This window comes from Arachis hypogaea, chromosome 5 (assembly GCF_003086295.3).
Source record: "Arachis hypogaea cultivar Tifrunner chromosome 5, arahy.Tifrunner.gnm2.J5K5, whole genome shotgun sequence".
NCBI classification, from domain to species: domain Eukaryota; kingdom Viridiplantae; phylum Streptophyta; class Magnoliopsida; order Fabales; family Fabaceae; genus Arachis; species Arachis hypogaea.
Genome location: NC_092040.1, coordinates 31,829,140 through 31,836,686, shown reverse-complemented (window position 1 = coordinate 31,836,686; position 7,547 = coordinate 31,829,140).

Here is a 7,547-nt window from a genome sequence, read left to right as displayed (position 1 = left end):
TATTTTCTTTTTGATTTTCGAATTTTTATCTTAATTTCCTTTTATTTTATTTTATTTTTTTCGTTTAATTCAAAAAAAAACAAAATATTTTATCTATTTGCAATCCATATCATTTTCCTTTATCCATTATGGACCTAAGTGGAATTGATCAGTCCAGAAGGACTCTGGGGTCATATGCTAACCCCATTACAGCTGCATATGGGAGTAGCATCTGTACACCTCCCATCAAAGCAAGCAGCTTTGAGCTAAATCCTCAACTCATTATCATAGTGCAGCAAAATTGCCAGTATTCTGGTCTTCCACAGGAAGAGCCTACTGAGTTTCTGGCACAATTCTTACAAATTGCTGACACAGTACATGATAAAGAGGTAGATCAGGATGTCTACAGACTATTACTATTTCCATTTGTTGTAAAAGATCAAGCTAAAAGGTGGTTAAATAACCAACCTACAGCAAGCATAAAGACATGGAAACAGTTATCAGACAAATTCATGAATCACTTTTACCCTCCAAAGAGGATGACACAGCTAAGGCTGGACATCCAAGGCTTTAAACAAGAGGATAATGAATCCCTTTATAATGCCTGGGAGAGGTATAGAGGTATGCTAAGAAAATGCCCCTCTGAAATGTTTTCAGAGTGGGTACAGTTAGACATCTTCTACTACGGGCTCACAGAAAAAGCTCAGATGTCTTTAGACCACTCAGCTGGTGGATCTATCCACATGAGGAAGACAATTGAAGAGGCTCAAGAGCTTATAGACACTGTTGCTAGAAATCAATATTTGTACTCTAGCAATGAGTTCTCTCCAAAAGAGAAAGTCATGACAGTAGTCACTGATCCTAATCCTCAAGAACAGATGATTGAGCTTAATCAACAATTGCTCCTGATGATAGAACAGTTAGCAGAATTTAAAGAGATGCTCCATGAAACTAAAGTTGCTAACAAGAACATAGAACTGCAGTTGAATCAAGCAAAACAGCAAATATCTAAACAGATAACAGAGGAATGTCAAGCAGTTCAACTGAGGAGTGGGAAGACACTGAATAACACTGCTCAAAAGAGCAAAAGGCCAAATAAGGAACAATTGACAGAGGATAACCAACCCACTGTTCAAAATCCCTCTGAGGACAGTAAGAGCCCAGAGAGGAATACTTTTGGCGTTCAAACGCCAGAGAGGGAAGGAAAGTTGGCGTTAAACGCCCATTCCTTGCCCAGTTCTGGCGTTCAAACACCAGAAAAGGGGGAAAAGTTGGCGTTAAACGCCCAATTTCCACCTAATCCTGGCGTTCAGACGCCAAGGGAAGATCAGACACATGAGAGTGCTGATAGTAATCCCTCTAACAAGGCTTCTTCAACCACTTCTGTAAGGAATAAACCTGCAGCATCTAAGGTTGAAGACTATAAAGCCAAGATGCCATATCCTCAAAAACTCCGCCAAGCGGAACAGGATAAGCAATTTGCCCGCTTTGCAGACTATCTAAGGACTCTTGAAATAAAGATTCCGTTTGCAGAGGCACTTGAGCAAATACCTTCTTATGCTAAGTTCATGAAAGAAATCTTAAGTCATAAGAAGGATTGGAGAGAAACTGAAAACGTGTTTCTCACTGAAGAATGCAGTGCAGTCATTCTAAAAAGCTTACCAGAAAAGCTTCAAGATCCAGAAAGCTTTATGATACCATGCACATTAGAAGGTGCTTGCACCAAGACAGCCCTGTGTGATCTTGGAGCAAGCATCAATCTAATACCTGCATCCACTATCAGAAAGCTTGGGTTGACTGGAGAAGTCAAACCAACCCGGATATGCCTCCAACTTGCTGATGGCTCCATTAAATATCCATCAGGCATAATAGAGGATATGATTGTCAAGGTTGGGCCATTCGCCTTTCCAACTGACTTTGTGATGCTGGAAATGGAGGAGCACAAAAGTGCAACTCTCATTCTAGGAAGACCTTTCCTAGCAACTGGACGAACTCTCATTGATGTACAGAGAGGGGAAGTAACCCTGAGAGTCAATGAGGATGAGTTCAAGTTGAATGCTGTAAAAGCTATGCAGCATCCAGACACACCAAATGACTGCATGGGCGCTGACATTATTGACTCTCTGGTAGAAGAAATCAATATGACTGAAAGCCTAGAATCAAAGCTTGAGGACATCTTCAAAGATGCTCAACCTAATCAAGAAGAATCAGTGGAAACAAAGGAATTTTCGAAAATTCCTCAGGAGGAGGATAAGCCTCCCAAACCTGAACTCAAACCACTACCACCATCCCTGAAATATGCATTTCTGGGAGAGGGTGACACTTTTCCAGTGATTATAAGCTCTGCTTTAAATCCACAGGAAGAGGGAGCACTGATTCAAGTGCTAAGGACACACAAGACAGCTCTTGGGTGGTCCATAAGTGATCTTAAGGGCATTAGCCCAGCTAGATGCATGCACAAGATCCTGTTGGAGGATAATGCCAAACCAGTGGTTCAACCACAAAGGAGGCTAAATCCAGCCATGAAGGAGGTGGTGCAGAAAGAGGTCACTAAATTACTAGAGGCTGGGATTATTTATCCTATTTCTGATAGCCCCTGGGTGAGCCCTATCCAAGTTGTCCCCAAAAAGGGAGGCATGACAGTGGTTCATAATGAAAAAAATGAACTGGTTCCTACAAGAACAGTCACAGGGTGGCGTATGTGTATTGACTACAGAAGGCTCAATACAGCCACCAGAAAGGATCATTTTCCTTTACCATTCATAGACCAAATGCTAGAAAGACTAGCTGGTCATGATTATTACTGCTTTTTGGATGGCTATTCAGGCTACAACCAAATTGCAGTAGACCCTCAGGACCAAGAGAAAACAGCATTTACTTGCCCTTCTGGCGTGTTTGCCTACAGAAGGATGCCTTTTGGTCTGTGCAATGCACCTGCAACCTTTCAAAGGTGCATGCTCTCTATCTTCTCAGATATGGTAGAGAAATTTCTGGAAGTCTTTATGGATGACTTCTCAGTATATGGAGACTCATTCAGCTCCTGTCTTAATCACCTAGCACTTGTCCTGAAAAGGTGCCAAGAGACTAACCTGGTTTTAAACTGGGAGAAATGTCACTTTATGGTGACTGAGGGAATTATCCTTGGGCACAAAATTTCAAGCAGGGGAATAGAGGTGGATAAGGCAAAGGTAGAGGTAATTGAAAAATTACCACCACCTGCCAATGTTAAGGCAATCAGAAGCTTTCTGGGGCATGCAGGATTCTACAGAAGGTTCATAAAGGATTTTTCAAAAATTGCAAAACCTTTGAGTAACCTGCTAGCTGCTGACACACCATTTGTGTTTGACACACAGTGTCTGCAGGCATTTGAGACCCTGAAAGCTAAGCTGGTCACAACACCAGTCATCTCTGCACCAGATTGGACATTGCCATTTGAACTAATGTGTGATGCCAGTGACCATGCCATTGGTGCAGTGTTGGGACAGAGGCATAACAAGCTTCTGCACGTCATTTATTATGCCAGCCGTGTTCTAAATGACGCACAGAAGAATTACACAACCACAGAAAAAGAGTTACTTGCAGTGGTTTATGCCATTAACAAGTTTAGATCCTATCTAGTGGGATCCAAAGTGGTGTTGTACACTGACCATGCTGCTCTTAAATACTTACTCACAAAGCAGGATTCAAAACCCAGACTTATAAGATGGGTGTTGCTTCTGCAAGAGTTTGATATAGAAATAAGAGACAGAAAAAGGACAGAAAACCAAGTGGCTGATCATCTATCCCGAATAGAACCAGTAGCTGGGGCGTCCCTCCCTTCTACTGAGATCTCTGAGACCTTCCCAGATGAGCAACTCTTTGCCATTCAGGAAGCTCCATGGTTTGCAGATATTGCAAATTATAAAGCTGTGAGGTTCATACCCCAGGAGTACAGCAGAGTGCAAAGAAAGAAATTAATTTCAGATGCTAAGTACTACCTCTGGGATGAACCATATCTCTTTAAGAGATGTGCAGACGAAATGATCCGCAGATGTGTACCCAGAGAAGAAGCACAAAGGATCCTATGGCACTGCCATGGATCACAGTATGGAGGACATTTTGGAAGTGAGCGGACAGCCACTAAAGTCCTCCAATGTGGCTTCTACTGGCCTACTCTCTATAAAGATTCCCGAGAGTTTGTGTGTAACTGTGACAGTTGCCAAAGAGCTGGTAACTTGCCTCACGGATATGCCATGCCTCAACAAGGGATATTAGAGATAGAATTGTTTGACGTATGGGGCATTGACTTCATGGGGCCATTCCCACCATCATACTCAAACACTTACATTCTGGTGGCAGTGGACTATGTATCTAAATGGGTAGAAGCAATTGCTACACCCACTAATGATACCAAGACCGTGCTAAAATTCCTCCAGAAACACATCTTCAGCAGATTTGGTGTTCCCAGAGTACTAATCAGTGACGGGGCACTCATTTCTGCAATAGACAGCTATACTCTGCTATGGTTAGATATGGAATTAGCCACAAAGTGGCAACTCCGTATCATCCACAGACAAATGGGCAAGCTGAGGTCTCTAACAGAGAGCTAAAAGGAATCCTGGAATGGATTGTGATAGCCCGGAGAAAGGATTGGGCAAAGAGCTTGGATGATGCTCTGTGGGCATACAGAACAGCATTCAAGACTCCTATAGGAACCTCTCCATACCAACTGGTGTATGGGAAGGCCTGTCATCTGCCCGTGGAAATGGAACATAAAGCCTACTGGGCAACCAGATTCCTAAACATGGATGCTCAGTTAGCTGGTGAAAAAAGATTGCTCCAGCTAAATGAGCTAGAAGAGTTCAGACTCAATGCCTTTGAGAATGCAAAAATTTATAAGGAAAAGGCAAAGAAATGGCATGACAAGAAGTTGTCAACCAGAGTCTTTGAGCCAGGACAAAAAGTTCTGCTCTTCAACTCTAGGCTCAGACTGTTTCCAGGAAAACTCAAATCCCGGTGGAGGGGTCCGTATGTGATTACAAGAGTGTCACCATATGGATATGTTGAGCTTCAGGATATTGATTCTGACAAAAAGTTCATTGTTAATGGACAGAGAATCAAGCATTATCTTGAAGGCAATTTTGAGCAGGAATGCTCAAAACTGAGACTTGAGTGATTCTCAGTAAAGGTCCAGCTAAAGACAGTAAAGAAGCGCTTGCTGGGAGGCAACCCAGTCATTAGGAGGTTATATAATTTGTTCTTACAGAGGCAAGCATCAAAAATGAAGGAATTTACAGAGTTACAGAAGGATTCAGCTCAAAAAGCAGAGAAAAAGAGCTTACTGGCGAAAAAACGCCAGTAAAGGGCATTTTGGGCGTTAAACGCCAGAATGGGTACCATTCTGGGCGTTTAACGCCAGGAATGGTGCCATTTTGGGCGTTAAACGCCAGAATGGGCACCATTCTGGGCGTTTAACGCCAGGTGTGCAGCATCCTGGGCGTTTAGAAAAACGCCCAGTGATAAAGGAATTCTGGCGTTTAACGCCAGCCAGGGCACCTGGCTGGGCGTTAAACGCCCAAAAGGGGCAACAAATGGGCGTTAAACGCCAGAATGGGTGCCATTCTGAGCGTTTAACGCCAGAAAGGTGGGGGGACCACAATTTTGTTTTCAAATCAAATTTTTTCAAACTTTCCTTTTCTTACCCATATTTTTCTACAAAAACACATTTCAATCTCTCATCATTCACTTTCAAATTTTCAATAATCTAAAATCATTCTTTAAATCTCTCAAATCATTCCCAAATTTTGTTCAAAAACTTACCCTTCTCTCAATTTCTTTCCATATCTTCTCAAATCTCCTTTCAAATTTTTCTTTTTTTCGAAATCTCTCCTCCCCACTTTATAAATACACGTTTGGCCCCCCTCATTCCACCACACCATTCGAATTTACTCTTCCTCTCTCTCTCCTCTTTCCTTTCTTTTGCTTGAGGACAAGCAAACCTCTAAGTTTGGTGTGCTTTTTCGTGATCACTAAGCCAAGATTCATCAAGATCATGGCTCCTAAGGGAAAACAAACCAATTTAAGAGGAAAGAAAGAGAATAATCCAAAGAATCTTCGGAATCAAGAGAAGTTCTTAACCAAAGAACATGAAGACCATTATCACAAAATAATGGGTCTGAGGTCAGTGATCCCGGAAGTAAAATTTGATCTGAAAGAAGATGAGTATCCGGGGATCCAAGAGCAAATTCGAAACAGAGGATGGGAAGTTCTAACCAATCCTGAAATAAAGGTTGGAAGGAATATGGTTCAGGAATTCTACTCAAATCTGTGGCTAACAGATAAGCAGAGAATGACTGGAACTGCTTACCATACCTACAGAACCATGGTCAGAGGGAAAGTTATGTACTTCCATCTGGACAAAATAAGAGAAATCTTCAAATTACCTCAACTGCAAGATGATCCTAAATCCTTTAATAGGAGAATGGTGAGAGCAGATAAAGGGTTGGATCAAGTTCTAGAGGACATATGCCTCCCTGGAACTAAGTGGATAACCAATTCTAAGGGTGTCCCAAACCAACTCAAGAGGGGAGACCTCAAACCAATTGCAAGAGGTTGGCTAGACTTTATTGGGCGTTCCATATTGCCCACTAGCAACCGTTCTGAGGTCACTATCAAGAGAGCAGTGATGATTCATTGCATTATGCTTGGAAAAGAAGTGGAGGTTCATCATGTAATTGCTTGTGAGATCTACACAATTGCAAATAAAAATTCCACTGAAGCCAAATTGGCTTACCCAAGCTTGATCTCCTTGCTCTGTAAAGAGGCTGGGGTAAAGATGGGAGTAGATGAATTCATACCCATTGAACATCCAATCACCAAGAAGTCAATGGAAGGACAAATGCAAGACAACTCTATCAAAAGGAGGGCGCAGGAGTTCCTCCCTGAATTCCCTGAAATTGGCTACTGGGCCAGCCTAGAAGCATCTATCAACAAGTTGCAAGAGACTATGGAGCAACTGAAGGAAGAACAGCAGAATCAGAACTGCATGCTCTGCAAATTGCTGAAGGAACAAGAGAAGCAGGGGCGTGAACTCCAAGAGTTGAAACGCCAAAAGCTCTCCTCTCAAGCTGAGGGAGCATCCACTTCTCAAAATCAAGGTTGTTGAGTCCTAACTCTGTGAAGACCTCTATCATTAAGACCTCTATCTTTTTTTTTGTTTTCTAATTTTATTTTTTTAGTCTCATCTTATATCTATTTTTGAGTCTTGTTCTTAATTTATAATTAATAAAATTTAAAATTCATGTCTTAAATCTATGAATGTCCTATGAATCCATCACCTCTCTTAAATGAAAAATGCTTTAATCACAAAAGAACAAGAAGTACAGGATTTTGAAATTTATCCTTGAAAATAGTTGAATTAGTTTGATATGGTGACAATAATTTTTGTTTTCCGAATGAATGCTTGAACAGTGCATATGTCTCTTGAATTTGTTGTTTTGAGAATGTTAAAAATTGTTGACTCTTGAAAGAATGAAGGAAAAAGAGAACTGTTATTGAGGATCTGAAAAATCATCAAATTGATTCTTGAA